The sequence below is a fragment of the Orcinus orca genome, chromosome 12, assembly GCF_937001465.1.
Source record: "Orcinus orca chromosome 12, mOrcOrc1.1, whole genome shotgun sequence".
Lineage (NCBI taxonomy): Eukaryota > Metazoa > Chordata > Mammalia > Artiodactyla > Delphinidae > Orcinus > Orcinus orca.
In genome coordinates, this window is record NC_064570.1 from 51,109,994 (window position 1) to 51,131,248 (window position 21,255).

Genomic DNA, 21,255 nt, shown 5'->3' on the forward strand with positions numbered 1-21,255 from the left:
CTAATATTTTGTGAGGATTTTTGTGTCTGTATTCATGAGGGATATTGATCTGTAGTTTTCTTGTGATATTTTTATCTGGCTTTGGTGTGAGGGTAGAACTGGCCTTATAGAGTGAGTTGGGAAGTTTCTCTCCTCTGTTTTTTTAAGAGTTTGTGAAGGATTGGTTATTTCTTTTTTGCAAATAGTTGATAGATTTTGCCAGCAAATCCTGAGATTTTGTGAGAGGGTTTTTAATTAAAATTCAATTTATTTACTTGTTACAAGTCTATCCATAGTTTCTATTTCTTCTTGTCTCAATTTTGGAAATTTGTTCCTCTCTAAGAATTTGTCCATTTTTTCTAAGTTGTCTAACTTGTTGGTGTAAGGTTGTTTATAATATTCCCTTACAGTCCTTTTAATTCCTGTAGGGTCAGTAGTGAGGTCTCTTCTTTCATTACTAAATTAGGTAAGTTGTGTCTTCTCTCTTACGTTTTTGATCAGTCTAAAGGTAAGGGTTTGTCAATTTTATCGATCTTTTCAAATAGCCACTTTGAGATTTTATTGATTTTTCTCTGTTGTTTTTGTTTTCTATTTTGTTGATATTCACACTAAACTTTATTATTAACTTTTTTTTCCTGCTTGTCTGGGGTTTAGTTTGCTCTTCCTTGTATAGTTTTTTAAGGTGGAGGCTTAGATTATTGATTTCAGACCTTTCCTGCTTATAAGCCATAAATTTCCCTCTAATCACTTATTCAGTTGCATCCTATAAAATTTGGTACATTGTGTTTTCATTTTCATCCAGTTCAAAATATTTTTTTTAATTTTCTCTATGATTTCCTTTTTGATCCCTGTGGTATTTAGAAGTGTGTTGTTTAATTTCTAAATATGTCAGTTTTCTCAGACTTCTTACCACTGGAGATCTTTGACTTAGTTCATTTGTGGTCATGGAACATACTTTTTTTTTTTTTTGCGGTACGTGGGCCTCTCACTGTTGTGGCCTCTCCCGTTGCGGAGCACAGACTCCGGACGCGCAGGCTCAGCGGCCATGGCTCACGGGCCCAGCCGCTCCACGGCATGTGGGATCCTCCCAGACCGGGGCACGAACCCGTGTCGCCTGCATCGGCAGGCGGACTCTCAACCACTGCGCCACCAGGGAAGCCCGGAACATACTTTTAATGATTTCAGTCTTCTTAGATTTATTGAGACTTGTTTTGTGGTCCAACATGTGGAGAATGCTCCATGTGTGCTTGAAAAGAATGTGTATTCTATACTCATTGTGTGGAATACTCTATAAATGTCAATTATATCATATTGATTGATAGTGCTGTTAAAATCTTCTATATCTTTGGTGATTCTCTGTATAGTTGTTCTATCAATTATTGAAAGGGGACTGTTGGAGTCTCTATCTGTTATTGCTGAATTGCCTATTTCTCCTTTCAGTTTTTCCTTCATTTTGGGTCTCTATTACTAGGTGTATATGCATTTATAATTGTTATAGCTTCCTTATGTACTGATGCTTTTATGATTATGAAATGTCCTTCATTGTCTCCAGTAACATTTCTTGCCTTAAAGTATGTTTTGTCTGATATTAATATAGCCATTCCTGCTCTTTTATGGTGACTATTTGTATGACATATCAATTTCTATCCTATTACTTTTAATCTCTTTGTCTTTGTGTCTAATGTATGTCTTTTGGATACAGTATATAGTTGGGTCTTGCATTTTAATGTAGTCTGAATATCCCTGCCTTTTGAGTAGGTTATTTGGACAACGCATATCTGATCTAATTATTTATATGGTTGGCTCTAAGTTTGTCATTTAATTTATTTTTGTATTTGTCTCATGTCTTTTTTGTCCCTCTGTTCCTTCTTTACTCCCTTCTTTTATATTAAATATGTTTATTTTAGTATACCATTTTAATTTCTCTGCTGTGCCTTTTTTAAAATATAAATTTATGTATGTATGTATGTATGTATGTATGTACTTATGTATGTACTTATGTATGTATTTATGTATGTATGTATGTATGTCTGTGTTGGGTCTTCATTGCTGCGCCCAGGCTTTCTCTAGATGCAGCGAGCGGGGGCTACTCTTCGTTGCGGTGTGTGGGCTTCTCATTGCGGTGGCTTCTCTTGTTGTGGAGCACGGGCTCTAGGCGCACGGGCTTCAGTAGTTGTGGCGCATCGGCTTAATTCCTACGTGGCATGTGGGATCTTCCCGGACCGGGGCACGAACCCATGTCCCCTGCATCGGCAGGCGGACTCTCAACCACTGTGCCACCAGGGAAGCCCTGTGCTTTTTTTTAAAACTATATGATTTTGAGTTATTTTCTTAGTGGTGGTTCTGGCATTTACAATGCGCATCTTTATTTATCACAGTCTGCTTCAGAATAACACTAATTTCAATTCCAGCAAACTGTAGAAACTTGCTCCAATATATCTCCTTCCTCCCTTCGTTTGTATTACTATTATTATATATATTGTATCTGTATATATGTTATAATCCATCAATACATTGTTATAATTTTTGCTTTATATAATCTTACGTCTTTTATAAAATTTAAGAGAAGAAATGAGAAAAAATATTTACACAATCTTTCACATTTACTCACATATTCACTGTTTCTGGTGCTCATCGTTTATTCATGTGGATTCAGATTGCTGTCTGATATCACTCTATTCAATGTGAAGAACTTCCTTCAGTACTTTTTGTAAGGCAAGTCTGACAACAAATTTTCTTCACCTTTTGTTTATCTCAATGCCTTTGTTTCACTTTTATTTTTAAAGCATGTAGAATTTTTAGTTGCCAGCCTTTTTCCGCCAGCACTTTATTTATTTATTTAAAAAAATTTTTTTTTGGCTGCACTACACAGCTTGTGGTATCTTAGTTCTCCGACCAGGAATGGAACCCATACCCCCTGCAGTGGAAGCATGGAGTCCTAACCACTGGACTGCCAGGGAATTCCCTTTCCCCCTAGCACTTTTTTTTTTTACTCCCACATTTTTAACATTGACCTTTTCTACCTACCTGACTTCTTTTCATTCAATTTGTATCTTAAATATCTTTTTCTTTAATTTTTAAATTTTATTTTTTAAATTTTTTTATACAGCAGGTTCTTATTAGTCATCAATTTTATACACATCGGTGTATACATGTCACTCCCAATCGCCCAATTCAGCACACCAACCATCCCCACCCCCCCACGGTTTTCCCCCCTTGGTGTCCATATGTTTGTTCTCTACATCTGTGTCTCAACTTCTGCCCTGCAAACTGGTTCATCTGTACCATTTTTCTAGGTTCCACATACATGCATTAATATACAATGTTTGTTTTTCTCTTTCTGACTTCACTCTGTATGACAGTCTCTAGATCCATGCACGTCTCAACAAATGACTCAATTTCATTCCTTTTTATGGCTGAGTAATAGTCCATTGTATACATGTACCACAACTTCTTTATCCATTCATCTGTCGATGGGCATTTAGGTTGCTTCCATGACCTGGCTATTGTAAATAGTGCTGCAGTGAACATTGGGGTGCATGTGTCTTTTTGAATTATGGTTTTCTCTGGGTATACGCCCAGTAGTGGGATTGCTGGATCATATGGTAATTCTATTTTTAGTTTTTTAAGGAACCTCCATACTGTTCTCCATAGTGGCTGTATCAATTTACATTCCCACCAACAGTGCAAGAGGGTTCCCTTTTCTCCACACCCTCTCCAGCATTTGTGGTTTGTAGATTTTCTGATGAAGCCCATTCTGACTGGTGTGAGGTGATACCTCATTGTAGTTTTGATTTGCGTTTCTCTAATAATTAGTGATGTTGAGCAGCTTTTCATGTGCTTCTTGGCCATCTGTATGTCTTCTTTGGAGAAATGTCTATTTAGGTATTCTGCTCATGTTTGGATTGGGTTGTTTGTTTCTTTAATATTGAGCTGCATGAGCTGTTTATATATTTTGGAGATTAATCCTTTGTCCATTGATTCATTTGCAAATATTTCCTCCCATTCTGAGGGTTGTCTTTTCGTCTTGTTTATGGTTTCCTTTGCTGTGCAAAAGCTTTGAAGTTTCATTAGGTCCCATTTGTTTATTTTTGTTTTTATTTCCATTACTCTAGGAGGTGGATCAAAAAAGATCTTGCTGTGATTTATGTCAAAGAATGTTCTTTCTGTTTTCCGCTAAGAGTTTTATAGTGTCCAGTCTTACATTTAGGTCTCGAATCCATTTTGAGTTTATTTTTGTGTATGGTGTTAGGGAGTGTTCTAATTTCATTCTTTTACATGTAGCTGTCCAGTTTTCCCAGCACCACTTATTGAAGAGACTGTCTTTTCTTCATTGTATATCCTTGCCTCCTTTGTCATAGATTAGTTGACCACAGGTGCGTGGGTGTACCTCTGGGCTTTCTATCTTGTTCCATTGATCTATGTTTCTGTTTTTGTGCCAGTACCATATTGTCTTGATGACTGTAGCTTTGTAGTATAGTCTGAAGTCAGGGAGCCTGATTCCTCCAGCTCCGTTTTTTTCCCTCAAGACTACTTTGGCTATTCAGGGTCTTTTGTGTCTCCATACAAACCCCCTAGCACTTTAAAACATCATTCCACTGCCTTCTGGCCTTCATCGTTTCTGGTGAGAAGTCACCCATTATTGTATTATAGTTCCTTTGTACCTGGTGAGTCATTTTTTTCTTGCTATTTTCAATATTTTCTCTTTGTTTTTCAAAAGTTAATGATGGTTCTAGGTGTTTTGTGCTTGTCCTACATGGGATTTCATTGAGTAGGTTGACTTTATAAATTAATGTTTTATTCAGATTTAGGAAGTTTTCATCCAGTGTTTAAGTATTTTTTTCTGCCCTTTTCTTGCTTTTCCTTACTCTCTGGGCTCTTATCACACATATTTTAGTATACATGGTATTGTCTCATAGGTCTCTGAAAGTCTGTTCATTTTTCTTTAGTCAGTTTTTTTTTTTTTTTCCTGTGCTCTTCAAACTGAATAATTTCTGTTGATCTGTCTTCAAATTCACTGATCTTTTTCTGCTATCTCAAATCTACTGTTGAACCTCTCTGGTGATATTTTCACTTCAGTTATTGTGCTTTTCATCTCTGGAATTTCCATTTGGTTCTTTTAAAAATAATTTCTAAACTTTTACTGAGATTCCATAGTCATTCTTTAAATATGTTTTTTTTTAGTTCTTTGAGCATATATATAAAAGCTAGTTTGAAATCTGTCTGCTAAATACAAGATCTAAAGACACTTGGAGACATTTTCTGTTGACAGCTTTTTTATGGATCACATTTTCTTTTTTCTTGCATAACTCATAACTTTCTGTTGAATTCTGAACATTTTAGATAATATATTATAGCAACTGTAGTTAGTGACTTTTTCCCTGCACTGGTTATGTTGGTTGTTGTTTTCATTTGTTTCTTTAATAACTTGCCTGGACTGAACCTTTGAAGTCTGTAATCCCCCTCAGTGTGCAGCTGCTGCTATCTCAGCTCACTATTTTTCCCTTGTTTTTATTTGTAAGCCTGGCTTCCTAGGGGTTACCCCTGTATCTGCATAACTTAATGACCAAAGATTTGTCAAAAGTAATGCGGAAACACCTCAAGCCAGTAAGACTTCTGATCTCTCCTGATGGATCTGTGTGCAAACTGGGGAAGCACATTCACACTTCAGGCTGCCCTGGCTTTACTTTTCATTGGGCCCTCTTCTGTGTCACCTCACATGCTTGAGTCTTCATCATCCAGGGATATATGGGCCCTTTCTGTCCTCTGCAGCAGTGCATACAGCCTCTAGTCAACCCCAGACATGTGAGGTCAAGCCCCCTCTGGCTCTCTGACCTGCTGGAACTCCCTGTTAAATCCCTGGCTCATCTGCTTGTCTGCTACTTGCCCCACTCAGGTTTGCTTACTCAGGCTTACAGAGCCACTGACCATTTCTGTTTGCTTGCCACAGAGGTTACCACTGTAACTGACAGTGCTCCATATCAAGTGATCGCTCTCTGGCAGAGGTGACAAAGCTCCTGGTTTGCACAGCCTGCCCTGCTCTGATTGAACGGCTGCACTGACAAAGCCAGGAATAGTTGTGGAGCAGCCCCAGGCAAGACTCACACTGTTCCTGCCTTTAAATTCCAGAGGGCTAATAAAACTGTTGCTTTTGACAGTTTTGTCCAGCTTTATAGTTGCTGAGGGAGGGTTTGTCCACCACCTCACTCATGATGTAGTCCAAAGTCTCTATACGTTTTAAAGCAGTAGTGATTTGGGTTATGTTACATGTGTGATCTTTTGGTATTATTTGTAAATAATGTCTCGTTGGTTAGTCTTTTGGGGGGAAGTTTTCATTTCCATTGTGTAGAAATATAGATGATTTGTTACCTAAGTGAAGTAATACTTTAGAGAAAAGACATTTGTAGGGTCAAGTAGAAAATGTCAACCCTAAAAATTTTCCTTGAAACCCAAATTTATAAATGAAATGGGTCAGAGAGCTCAATTTTTTTTAGAGCTCTTTCCTCTTTAGTTTGTAGCAGCATGTTTCCTGTAATAACTAAAGAATTGTTTGTTAAAGTAATCCTGTACCTGTGTGAAATGTCCACAATGTGTAAGTAAAATGCAGGGTGCCTATTTATTTGTTTTATAAATTTAGAAATTTATTAGCATATGCATGGTGTTTAATATTTAGAATTATTCAAGGAATATCAAAGGAATCTAAATTTATTAGCCATAGGTTCAGTATTATTTGCCAAATTGGTATGTTTATTTCTTTTTCTAAGTGAGGACGTTGTTTAAAATGTGAAACACCATTTTGTTAAAATTCTAATTTTTCACAATAGGTTTTCCAAATAGGATTTGTGTATTTATCAGGTATCATGAATATTGTAATATATGTAAATTATAGCAGTAAATGCAAAATCCTTTGGCATTGCAGTTTTTTGCAACTAAAAATAAGTTGTCTTCTATCTAAATCAGATTTCTTAGTATATCTAACATTTGAAATTAAATTTTCATGTACCAAAAATTTTCATCTACTGTTCCAATTAGACTTTGTTAAAGGAAATACTGCCCAGTATGTAAATTCATATTTAGCAGATTATGTCCAAATTTCTAATGTTGGATATATCACTATACAGAGAGCCAAACCAAAATAGTATTAATAGAGCTTTCAGCCTGTAGGCCTCCCTTTGTGAAAACAGACCGCTCTCTTCTTTCACAATGTTGAAGAAACAAAAGTTTGTTGAGTATGTACAATGGAGACCACTTGGTAACTTTTCAAGTGAAGGCAAAACCAAAATGAGCAACACTCTCCTCTTGATGTTTGTAATTTCCAAATTCGTCAGTTGTCCAGACTACTTTTTGTTTGCTTGTTTGTTTTCAGTGCGGAGCCAGTAGGTTCCCAGAATTGGAGGAGGCACTAATGGCAGTCCTATCTCATGGACTATGCCTCCAGTGGCCCTAATTCTTCTTTTTTTTTTTTAACATCTTTATTGGAGTATAATTGCCTTACAATGTTGTATTAGTTTCTGATGTATAACAAAGTGAATCAGCTATATGTATACATATATCCCCATATCCCCTCCCTCCCTAATTCTTTTAAAAATTGATTCTGAGCCAACTCATGCTTGGTCACTGGTTCTCAGACATTCCTTTTCATCTTTCTCTCTTAGTGGTCTTCTTATAGAGTACTTTGATATGCCCTGTGCCCCAGATATTTAATGAAGTGCTATCATTACCAACCAGTTGTTTATAGAGTGTCATACTTCAGCAGGAGTGAAGGCTAGAGTAGAGAGCAAGAGAAGATGATGCATGAGGCAGAGGAGGTCACTTCTTCCCCTTCATATATTATATAGGCCTGACATTTGCTTGCCACTTCAATTATTTGGTTCTTAATCTAACATTTTAGAAATCTCCAGTATAATAAACCTTCAGTACTTTTGAAACCTTTGGAAAGTGTGAAATATGAGAATGGTTTTATAACAAATTTTCCCCATAAAATCCATACACAGAGAACAAAACCACATTGTTTTAATTCTCCTAGGCCACTGGATAGGTTACATATAAGCTAAATGGCTTGCTCCTGAATTCTAGCCTGGAATTGTACTTGAAAGAAACTTGTGCTTTAGCAGATTGACAAGTTATTGACAAGTTATTATATTTTGGAAGAGTCGGAAAGGAAGTGCTATGGGTTTCTTGGAAGGTGGCAGAGCTATTTCTAATTTGAGAAACTTTAATATAATGAGAGATAACCTATCTCTCATTAGGAACATGGACCTATTCATATTTCTTTGGACTTTGGGAAATTAATGGCAGAAAACTGTAGAATCAGAACCCAGGACACAACTTGATATTGAGTTTGTGCTTTTATTCCTCTATTCAATACCCTAATAATAAGGCTTGATGCCTTAGAGCTGAAGTTATCTTTAGATACAGCTTTAGAATACTAAAGCTTCAGATTTGCTTTGTCTCTAGGTGATATTTTAGTATGTATCACTAGCTTGAAAAGCAACATAAGGTATATTAGTCTGCCTTATCCAGTGTTCTCAACCAGGGATGATTTTGCCCCCTGGGGACATTTGGCAATGTCTAGAGCTGGTTTTGGTTGTTTCAACTGGGGTGTGCTACTGGCATCTAGTGGGTAGAAGTTAGGGATGCTGCTAAACAGACTGCAATGCACAAACCCATACAGCAAAGAGTTTTCCAGCTCAAAATGCCTGTAGTGCCAAGGTTGAGAAACACTGTCTTATCAAATTATTTCCATTTAAAATACCACCATATTTTTAAGAATCATCATTCTGTCTTTGACTTACTCATCAATCCCTCAAATTTTTCACCATTTCATTTCTACAGTGGCTTTTACTACGTCCTTGTGGATATAGATCATGCTATACCACCTTTATTCTCTGTAGAGTATGGCACAAAATTCATAATCACTTCATACTTCTGGAATAAGTAGAAATAATATCACTATTAGAACATATATAAGTGAATAAACCAAATTTTTTAAAAAAACTAGATGCCGGTAAATGTAGTAGTTTGAAATAACATCAAGAACAATAACACATTGAATTTTCATAACGTTGGGAGATAGGTACTAGTATACTAGTTTTACAGTATAATAGTATTCTGACAGTTTATGTGGTCACATATTGCTATTGTGTTTATTTTTGGCAAATTAGCCTCACTGTACTTTATTTTCTTGCACTGTAAAAAATATATTGAACTGGATTATCCCTGCTGCAGTTCCAACTCTAACATTCTAAGTATTTTTATTAAGATGTACAGATGATTCCTCATAAATACTCAAATATTTAGTTTATTAACCAGTATTTATAGATGAGACAGTAAAAATTATCAGAAGATAACCATTGATACTCATGTTTTTCAAAATAAGTAGTATATAATGCAGTGAAATGCACTGAATAGAGTGGGAGTGTATGTGATTCCCTCTCCCAGTTTTAAAAAGATAGATGCGTGTTTGTTTCATTATTTGTTTAAGTTTGAATAAGAATTTTGTTCTTAGTAAACAAAGCTTGTTTGGCTTTGTCGGGTCAAGACAAAAGGCCACTCATCAATTTTTTACATTCAGATGAGGTTTAATATGAAGGTTTTCATTTGGGGACTTAGGAAATACTGTATATGAACTTCGGTATCCTCTGTGATCAGGACCATAGAAAAATACCTTTATATTAAATTAAGCTCTGGAAAGCTAGGCATTGCTTTCACATGCTAATAGATGGAATTTAAATTTGTATTTATTTTTAATCAGTTGCCTAGTACTAAAATAAATTTGGATACCAGCAGCTCATAATAGTTAATAGCCTGTATAAATGGGTCCCAAGACACCTGTTCCTTTATTGTTAATGAAGCTCTATTCTATGTGCAGGAAGACTAGAGTTCCTGTTGATTCTCTGTCCTAGCATATCTCCCTGTCTCCTGTGTGCATATTTAAATAACATTAAGAAATGTTGTTTCCTCTTGTTTTCTGTCATCTCTAGCATTCTGCCAGACACACTTATTCCCTTTAATAGGTTGTTTCTTCCCAAATACATTAGGGTGATATTTTTTCCTGTTTTGTGTGTTTTGAATTTTTTTGGAATTAAACCTCAATCATGTTATGTTATGAGGATTTGATGTAAAATTATGATGAGTTAATAGCACCAGACACAAAAATAGCCAAATAAAGTTTCTCAAGGAAAGAATAAATGACTTGTGGAAATTTTAGTAGCCTGTGGAAATGTAAGAAAACAAACAAAAATGTAGAAGTAGACTCCAAGGCCCTTGTATTATCATGGTTTATTCTCTGAGTTAACTGTGCACTCCTCTCCCGATTCTCTATCACTGACGATTTGGAGAGTGTGTATTTATTTTATTTCTGTTTGCTATTTCATAGCAAGCAAAAGTCATTGGTCTTCTTACAAATAATCTGAAAGGAGAAAATCATATATATAAAGAACTACTATCACAATCTATCAGACCTTTGCATTTTTCTACATGGTAGAATTTTGCCATGAGTGTGTGGCTTGAAATAACATTTGTGATCTACGGCGTTCATTTCTACTCTCTTTTGGGGACAGTAGATTAACAGGTTTCTTAAAATTGTTTTTTTTTTTTAATGTGTGCTGCAGAAGAAGATAAATGGCATCCTTCTTATGCAGCTTTTCCTGCTCTAAACACCTGAATTTTCACTGCTGTTGGTGATAGTTTAAAGGTCATTCTTGAAAAAAGAGAATATCATATCTCTGAAGTAACAAGTGAGAATTACACTGCTGATCATTTAAATCAGTTATTCAGAATATCTGTGAAGTACACTGGAAATCCAGAAAGCACTTATTTTTTGACTGTTGAAGGTGGAGAATACATCGTAACCAGCTCAAACACACAGTATATCCCAAAAGGAGTGAAAGTAAATTCACCATTCACAAGTCTTCCTGATAATGATAGTCTTTTTAAGAGGTAAACATTACTATCTGGCATAGTTCTCAGGAAAAGTTTTTTCACACCTCAGTCTTGTATTTTGTTGAACTCCTTCATAATAAAATTTACCACACCAAATCAGTCCAGCAATTCCTGTTCTTTAGCTGTGTGCCTATCTGTAGTGAGAAGGAAATCTAACTCTGAAATGTGTATCCTGAAAAAATGAAAGTGGTGATTTGAGATCTCTTTCTCACCGTGTGTAAAGAGAAATGTGAGTCACAATCTCTCTGGTGTTTGTTTTTTGTTGTTGTTGTTTTTTTGTTTTTGTTTTTTTGTGGTACGCGGGCCTCTCGCGGTTATGGCCTCTCCCGTTGCGGAGCACAGGCTCCGGACGCGCAGGCTCAGCGGCCGTGGCTCACGGGGCGCAGCCACTCCACGGCATGTGGGATCTTCCCAGACCAGGGCACGAACCCGCATCTCCTGCATCGGCAGGCAGACTCTCAACCACTGCGCCACCAGGGAAGCCCTGGTGTTTGTTTTTTTAAATGCTGGCTGCACATTAAAATAATACCTGAGGAGTATTTTTAAACTACCCATGCCTGGCCCCCACCTCTGGAGATTCTGCCTAGATTGGCATATGCTGTGGGTATTGTTATATTTAAAACTTTTCAGGTGATATTGTTTTGTCACCAGGGTTGAGAACCACTCCTAGGAGAAGTTAACCTAAACTAGGGGCTATTAGTTGCTTGATACTCTCCCACAGTACAAGTACTATAGAAGGCAAACTGAAAATCCTTTGAAAAGGGCTTCTGGTTACATGGTCACTCAGATAGTGATCACTTGCTGTAGGTAGGCATGTTTTTTGGGTGGATGAGCTGGGTACCTTATTGGAGACTCTCCAGCCTCATGTGAGAAAGGAGGCTCTTTCCTGGGTTCTCCAGGTTTAAATAATTCCCCAAAATTGTATAATGAGAGCAGTTTTTGGTAGACTGTGGAGTTCACTGTAGCTCATCCAAGATACATAATTTGTTAAACTTTTCCCAGTTTTGAGTCAAATATAAATCTGAGACAGTTTCTACCAGTCTTAAAATGTTCTAATTCAAAATTTTTAATTTTTCAAAAAATTTTATATAAATTATATATTATATAAATTTATTTGTTTACTTATCTATTTTTGGCTGCGTTGGGTCCGTTGTTGTGCGCTGGCTTTCTCTAGTTGTGGTGAGCAGGGGCTACTCTTCGTTGTGGTGCACGGGCTTCTCATTGCAGTGGCTTCTCTTGTTGCAGAGCACGGGCTCTAAGCACACGGGCTTTAGTAGTTGTGGCATGAGGGCTTGGTAATTGTGGCTCTTGGGCTCTAGAGCTCAGGCTCAGTAGTTTTGGTGCACGGGCTTAGTTGCTCCGCAGCATGTGGGATCTTCCCGGACCAGGGCTCGAATCCGTGTCCCCTGCATTGGCAGATGGATTCTTAACCACTGCACCACCAGGGAAGTCCCTAATTCAGATTTTTTTGCTTTTCAGTTAAACCATGATACACTTTACATCGTTCAAATTCACTCCTTTCATAAATATGCATACCCCTTTTCTGTATTTCCATCATGGATTGTTCTGCAGAATGAAATATCTCATTTCCAGTGAACTTGCTTTGATGTGAGAAGCATGGAAAGAATTTATAAATGATAAAAATCATCAAATTTAGGGATAGATACATGAGAGGGAGAATGTAGTACAGGTACCATTTACCAAATGTTGTTTTATAAGTGTAATCAAAATGGCCATTTATATAATTTACAATAGTAAATATTGTCCCCAGTTTTTTTAAGGTAAGCATTCCTTGTCTTGCTTGGAAAATATGTCAGAACCTCTAAGATGGGCCTATTAAGAAGGGATGCCAGTGCCCCTGTGGAGCCACGGACTCACGTATGGCTGCTTCTGACTGACTGCCTGCCTTCCAGACATAGTCACTGCCTCAGATGTGTTGATAATTCATGTAGGAATTGGCTTTTCAAACTTTTACTGCCAGACTATTCACATTTATAGTTTCTTGGCTTATTAGTTTTTTAGCAAATAGTACCTAGCGAGTTACCACAGTTAAATTAGTGGAGTTCAGAGCACCTGCATTTCTGAAGGCATTACTTTGTACATGGAATGGATCTGATTTTTAAACAACAGTTTTGCCATTTGCTTTACAACCTATTGTTTATTGTAAAGAAACTCTTTGTGCTTCTTAATTTCTCATTTACTCTTTAAGAACAGATGGCCAAGGAATATATTTACAGATGTGGTTCGACTTTTATTATTTCAATGCATTATTTTCTCCTCATCAGATCCATATTTGTGGTGATATGCCCTGCATGGCAAGTGTTGAGAAAACATTTACACAAAGTCTTGCCAAGAAAGACTGTTGACTCTGTGGAGTATAGTGACTTCACTGTTCAAGATCCTCATGTGTTTATTAAAAAGGAAAAAAAAAACCCCACCCAGATACTGGTTAATTATATTTGTCTGTCTAAATTACTAGATCTCGTGGTTGGTATATTAAATTTATTAAATAGTTCAAGTGTATTCAATACTCTATTACAGCAGTGTTATTGATATACTGGCAAAGAAACAAACATGACCACTCTTTACCATCTGTTTATAATGCTATATAAAGAAGACCATGTTGGTTGCTATGGAAACTACATTTCCAAAACCACTGAGTGTTTGCTTAAATTCTTCAACCTTTTAAAGACATAAGCTTTTTTTTCCTGAGAAAAAGAATAGAAAAATACATTTTAAAATTTCCAGTGATTTTCCTAAAGTCGTTTCTCTGTAAAATTCATTTATTATTTCTAGGCTGATATTTTGCCTCAGGATTTCATGAATTAAATTGAGGGACTCTTAATTTGAGAATTCTTTGGCATTTTCAAGAACTGGGGAGAAAATGTTAGCACTATTCTATTGAGGGCTGCCACCTATCTTTATAAGTAAAGGCTTTACGTCTTCAGAAAAAACTTTTTACTAGTGTAACAATAGAAAGGAGGCTGAAGAGGTGACAGATATAGTTACGTGGTCATCTGGGGAGGAAAAGCAGTTGTAATGTACTTAAAATGGCTAACCATGTTTAGTTATTGCTGTCATATTAGCTAATATGAGAAAAATTACAGGAGGCGAGTACTTGGCTTTAAACAGAATGGTTCTGACTTTAAAAGTTGTGGCTACTAAAAAATATTTTGTTATAATAATTGTAAATAAAACCAGTTGCTATTCCTGGGAATCCTCCCTAGGGAAGAAAGAAGTGAAATATATGTTGGACTGTTGTTCTTACTGTAAATGAAAATCTAGAACTAATTTTTTCTAATGCCAACTGATTGTGTGCATCCACGCAAACCTGGGGTCTATATAGACACTCAAGAAGCTCTTTTGCTATATTCTTTTTAAAAAAATCTTTTTTTCCAACATCTTAAAAGTTATTCTTGATGTTTTTACACTGGGGCAGGTAAAATAGGATTGCATCTGTTCCAGCTTTCACTAAAGCCCAAAATCATTGTCTATGTGGATAACAATAATAATACTGATAATAGTAATTACTGATGCATATTGTGTGCATAGTTGTGCCAGGGAGTATACCTAGCATTTTACATGCTAAATGTTTATATTTAAACGTCATAATAATCCTATGAAGTAAGTCCTGTAAGTACTGGACTGGATTCTGTTTTCTCATCCTTGGCACTATTGACATGTTGGGCTGGCTGGTAGTTCTTCGTTGTGTGAGACTATCAGTTATGTTGTAGGATGTTCAACAGCAGACCTGGCATCTACTCTCTAGAAACCAATAGCATTCCCTCAAGTTGTGACAAGCAAAAATATCTCTAGACATTGGCAAAGCCTCCTGGGGGACTAAAATCGCCCCCCATCTGAGAACCACTGCTGTAGATGAACCAGCAGTTTGATTTTTTTCTGGTAGAAATAGTTTGTACACCGCTTCCTGCTGTTCACATGCTGTATACCCTTACTACCATCCTTTCTAAAATGAGCTACTCTCCAGTTTTGTTCAGTTACTTGTCTGAGTAACTTAACCAGAATCCGTGTATTATGATAGCTTTCTTTATCCAGGATTTTGAAAACTTTTGCAGCATAATGAAACAAATGGAATAATTAATGTAAGTTGCACTAAAATTACATATTCATAAAAGATAATTTTTAATAATAAAATTTTAGAATCTTCTGCTGAGTTTCATATACTAAAAATTGGAGGAAATCCTTATTTCCATGTATTCAACTATAAGTGCCAAACTAAGATCATTGTTTGTTTTTCCTATTATTGACCTGTCTGGGAATATTTAGTATAGTTGAGTCTGTGTGAATATTTTCTCTGATACTGAAAAATTAGAAGATGGTCAATCATGGCCCATTCTTAAAAGTTAAAGAATCTTTTTAAAAAATAAACTCATAATAGCGATACTAACTTAATAGTTATGGTTAATTTTCTGCTCTTTTTGAAAAACATGACTGTTTTTGTTGCATTTTCTTATGAACGTTTGCTTTAATACAAAAAACATTTCTTAGCGACATTTAAAAACTGTGATACTGTGAAATGGGACTCAGCAGGCTTTGAATTGACAAAGTTAGTCAGGTTTCTGTGATGCTCAAGTTTCTTTACCAAAAAGTCTTAGCTTATTTTTCTTTTTTTTAATGTCTGATAAGTATATGCAGTTCTGTTAGCCTTATCACTGTTTTTCTTTTTTAATAGATGTTTACTGGAGTATAATTGCTTCACAATACTGTGTTAGTTTCTGTTGTACAACAAAGTGAATCAGCCATATGCATACATATGTCCCCATATCCTCACCCTCTTGGGCCTCCCTCCCATCCTCCCTATCACACCCGTCTCGGTCATCGCAAAGCACCGAGCTGATCTCCCTGTGCGATGTTGCTACTTCCCACTAGCTAACTATTTTACATTCGGTAGTGTATATATGTCACTGCTACTCTCACTTCATCCCAGCTTACCCTTCCCACCCCGTGTCCTCAAGTCCATTCTCTATGTCTACATCTTTATTCCTGCCTTGCAGCTAGGTTCATCAGTACCATTTTTTTTTTTTTTTAGATTCCATATATATGTGTTAGTGTATGGTATTTGTTTTTCTCTTTCTGACTTACTACACTGTATAACAAACTCTAGGTCCATCCACCTCACTACAAATAACTCAATTTCATTTCTTTTTATGGCTGAGTAATATTCCATTGTATATATGTGCTGCATCTTCTTTATCCATTCATCTGCTGATGGACACTTAGGTTGCTTCCATGTCCTGGCTATTGTAAATAGCGCTGCAATGAACATTATGGTACATGTCTCTTTTTGAATTATGGTTTTCTCAGGGTGTATGCCCAGTAGTGGGATTGCTGGGTCATATGGTAGTTCTATTTTTACATTTTTAAGGAACCTCCATACTGTTTTCCATAGTGGTTGTATCAATTTACATTCCCACCGACAGTGCAGGAGGGTTCCCTTTTCACCACACCCTTTCCAGCATTTTTTGATAATGGCCATTCTGACCTGTGTGAGGTGATACCTCATTGTACTTTTGATTTGCATTTCTCTAGTAATTAGTGATGTTGAACATCTTTTCATGTGCCTCTTGGCCATCTTTATGTCTTCCTTGGTGGGATGTCTATTTAGGTGTTCCACCCATTTTTTAACTGGATTGTTTGTTAAAATTTTATTTATTTATTTATATTTTTGGCTGCATTGGGTCTTTGTTGCTACGCGTGGGCTTTCTCTAATTGCGGCAAGTGGGGGCTACTCTTCGTTGCAGTGGGTGCTCATTGTGATGGCTTCTCTTGTCGCGGAGCAAAGGATCTAGGTACGCAGGCTTCAGTAGTTGCAGCATGCGGGCTCAGTAGTTGTGGCTCATGGGTGTAGTTACTCTGTGGCATGTGGGATCTTCCCGGACCAGGGCTCAAACCTGTGTCCCCTGCATTGGCAGGTGGATTCTTAACCACTGCGCCACCAGGGAAGCCCTGTTTGTTGTTTTTTTTGATGCTGAGCTCCATGAGCTGTTTATATATTTTGGAGATTAATCCTTTGTCTGTTGTTTCATTTGTAGATATTTTCTTCCATTCTGAGGGTTGTCTTTTTGTCTTATGGTTTCCTTTGCTGTGCAAAAGCTTTGAAGTTTAATTAAGTCCCATTTGTTTATTTTTGTTTTTATTTCTGTTACTCTTGGATGTGGGTCAAAAAAGATTTTGCTGTGGTTTATGTCAAAGAGTGTTTTTCCTGTGTTTTCCTCTAAGAGTTTTATAGTGTCTAGTCTCATTTAAGTCTTTAATCCATTTGGAGTTTATTTTTGTGTATGGTGTTAGGTAGTGTTCTAATTTCATTCTTTTACATGTAACTGTCCAGTTTTCCCAGCTCAGCTTATTGAAGAGGCTGTCTTTTCTCCCTTGTATGTTCTTGTCTCTTTTCTCATAAACTAGATGCTCATATGTGCATAGGTTTATCTCTGGGCATTCTATCCTGTACCATTGATCTATATTTCTGTTTTTGTGCCAGTACCATACTGTCTTGATTACTGTAGCTTTGTGGTATAGTTTGAAGTTGGGGAGCCTGATTCCTCCAACTCCATTTTTCTTTCTCAAGATTGCTTTGGCTATTCGGGGTCTTTTGTGTTTCCATACAAATTTGTAAAGTTTTTGTTCTAATTCTGTGAAGAATGCCAGTGGTAGTTTGAAAGGGATTGCATCAAATCTGTAGATTGCTTTGGGTAGTATAGTCATTTTCACAATATTGATTCTTCCAATCCAAGAACATGGTGTATTTCTCCATCAGTTTATGGCATCTTTGATTTCTTTCATCAGTGTTTTATAGTTTTCTGAGTACAAGTCTTTCACCTCCTTAGGCAGGTTTATTCCTAGGTATTTTATTCTTTTTGTTGCGGTGGTAAATGGGAGTGTTTCCTTAATTTCTGTTTCCGATTTTTCATTGTTGGTGTATACGAATGCCAGAGTTTTCTGTGCATTAATTTTGTATCCTGCAACCTTACCGAATTCATTGATTAGTTCTAGTAATTTCTCGTGGCATCTTTAGGATTTTCTATGTATAGTATCATGTCATCTGCAAACAGTGACAGTTTTACTTCTTCTTTTCCAATTTGTATTCCTTTTATTTCTTTTTCTTCTGTGATTGCCGTGGCTAGGACTTCCAAAACTATGTTGAATAAGAGTGGTGAGAGTGGACATCCTTGTCTTGTTTCTGATCTTAATGGAAATGCTTTCAGTTTCTCACCATTGAATATGATGCTTGCTGTGGGTTTATCATATATGGTCTTTATTATGTTAAGTTAGGTTCCCTCTATGCCCACTTTCTGGAGAGTTTTTATCATAAATGGGTGTTGAATTTTATCAAAAGCTTTTTCTGCATCTATTGAGATGATCATTGGTTTTTATTCCTTAATTTGTTAATGTGGTGTATCACATTGATTGATTTGCATATATTGAAGAATCCTTGCACCCCTGGGATAAATCCCACTTGATCATGGTGTATGATCCTTTTAATGTGTTGTTGGATTCTGTTTGCTAGTATTTTGATCAGGATTTTTGCATCTATGTTCATCAGTGATGTTGGTCTATAATTTCCTTTTTTTGTGATATCTTTTTCTGATGGAGGCTTCGTAGAATGAATTTGGGAGTGTTTCTCCCGCTGCAATTTTTTGGGAGAGTTTGAGAAAGATAGGTGTTAGCTCTCCTCTAAATGTTTGATAGAATTCGCCTGTGAAGCCATGTGGCCCTGGACTTTTGTTTGTTGGAAGATTTTTAATTATGGTTTCAATTTCATAACTTGTGATAGGTCTGTTTATATTTTCTAATTCTTCCTGGTTCAGTCTTGGGATATTGTAACTTTCCAAGAATTTGTCCATTTCTTTGTGGTTGTCCATTTTATTGGCATGTAGTTGTTTGTAGTAGTCTCTTATAATTCTTTGTGCTTCTGTGGTGTCAGTTGTGATTTCAACTTTTTCATTTCTAATTTTATTGATTTACATCCTCTCCCTTTTTTTCTTGATGAGTCTGGCTAAGCATTTATCAATTTTATCTTCTCAAAGAACCAGCTATTAAGTGTATTTATTTATTTATTTTTGGCTGTGCTGGGTCTTCACTGCTGCGTGTGGGCTTTCATTTTATTTGTGGCTAGTGGGGGCTACTCTTCATTGTGGTGCACAGTCCTCTCATTAAGGTGGCTTCTCTTGTTGTGGAGCATGGGCTCTAGGTGCATGGGCTTCAGTAGTAGTGCCACACGGGCTCAGCAGATGTGGCTCGAGGGCTCTAGAGCCCAGGCTCAGTAGTGGTGGCGCACGGGCTTTGTTGCTCCGCGGCATGTGGGATCTTCCCAGATCAGAGCTTGAACCCGTGTCCCCTGCATTGGCAGGCTGATTCTTAACCATTTCGCCACCAGGGAAGCCCCCAGCTATTAGTTTTATTGATCTTTGCTATTGTTTTCCTTGTTTTTCATCTACTTCTGTTTTGATCCTTATGATTTCTTTCCTTCTCCTGTCTTTGGGTTTTCTTTGTTCTTCTTTCTCTAGTTGTTTCTAAGTGTAGGTTTAGATTGTTTATTTGAGACTTTTCTTGTTTCTTGAGATGAGATTGAATTGCTATAAACTTCCCTCTTAGAACTGCTTTTGCTGCATCCCATAGGTTTTGGGTTGTCGTGTTTTCATTGTCATTTTTTCCTATGTATTTTTTTTTAAATTTCTTCTTTGATTTCTTCAGTGATCTCTTGGTTATTTAGTAGTGTACTGTTTAGCCTCCATGTATTTGGTGGGTTTTTTTACAGTTTTTTTTTTCCTGTAATTGATTTCCAGTCTCATAGCATGGTGGTCAGAAAAGATGCTTGGTACAATTTCAGTGTTCTTAAATTTTCCAAGGCTTGATTTGTGACCCAATATGTGATCTGTCCTGGAGAATGTTCTGTGTGCACTTGAGAAGAAAGTGTATTCTGCCACTTTTGGGTGGAATGTTCTATAAATATCAATTAAATCTATCTAGTTTACTGTTTCATTTAAAGCTTGTGTTTCCTTATTTATTTTCATTTTGGGTGATCTGTCCATTGGTGTAAGTGGGGTGTTAAAGTCTCCTACTATTATTTTGTTACTGTCGATTTCTCCTTTCATGGTTGTTAGCATTTGCCTTATGTATTGAGGTGTTCCTATGTTGGGTGCATAAACATTTATAATTGTTATATCTTCTTCTTGGATTGATCCTTTGATCATTATGTAGTGTCCCTCCTTATCTCTTGTAACAGGCTTTATTTTAAAATCTGTTTTATCTGATATGAGTATTGCTACTTCAGCTTTCTTTTGATTTCCATTTGCATGGAATATCTTTTTCCATCCCTTCACTTTCCATCTGTATGTGTCCCTAGGTCAGAAGTGGGTTTCTTGTAGACAGCATATATATGGGTCTTGTTTTTGTATCAGTTCAGCCAGTCTGTGTCTTTTGGTTGGGGCATTTAATCCATTTACATTCAAGGTTATTACCAATATGTATGTTCCTATTACCATTTTCTTAATTGTTTTGAGTTTGTTTTTGTGAGTCTTTTTTTCTCTTGTGTTTCCTGCCTAGAGAAGTTTCTTTAGCATTTGTTGTAAAGTTGGTTTGATGGTGCTGAATTCTCTTAGCTTTTGCTTGTCTGAAAAACTTTTGACTTCTCCATCGAATCTGAATGAGATCCTTGCTGGGTAGAGTAATCTTCGTTGTAGGTTTTTTTCTTTCATCACTTTAAGTATATCCTGCCACTCCCTACCGGCCTGCAGAGTTTCCACTGAAAAATCAGCTGATAACCTTATGGGGATCCCTTTGTATGTTATTTTTTGTTTTTCCCTTGCTGCTTTTAATATTTTTTCTTTGAATTTAATTTTTGTTAGTTTGATTAATATTTGTCTTGGTGTGTTTTTTCTAGGGTTTTTCCTGTATGGGACTTTTCTCTCCTTCCTGGCCTTGGGTGACTATTTCCTTTCCCATGGTAGGGAAGTTTTTGACTATAATCTCTTCAAATATTTTCTCAGACCCTTTCTTTTTCTCTTATTCTTCTGGGACCCCTGTAATTCAAATGTTGGTACGTTTTGTGTTGTCCCAGAGGTCTCTGAGATTGTCTTCAATTCTTTCCATTCTTTTTTCTTTATTCTGCTCCTCAGCAGTTATTTCCACCATTTTGTCTTCCAGCTCACTTATTCGTTCTTCTGCCTCAGTTATTCTGTTATTGCTTCCTTCTAGTGTATTTTTCATTTCAGTTATTGCATTGTTCATCTCTCTTTGATTGTTCTTTAGTTCTTCTAGATCTTTGTTAAACATTTCTTGTATTTTCTCAATTGGTGCCTCCATTGTATATCC

General features: G+C 36.6%; 1 protein-coding gene across 5 annotated transcripts in view; it reads left to right on the plus strand.

Moving 5' to 3' along the window:
- Window positions 1-21,255, plus strand: part of PDSS2 (decaprenyl diphosphate synthase subunit 2) — a 261,892-nt gene that overhangs the window by 66,215 nt on the left and 174,422 nt on the right. The gene's annotated exons all lie outside the window — the stretch shown is intronic.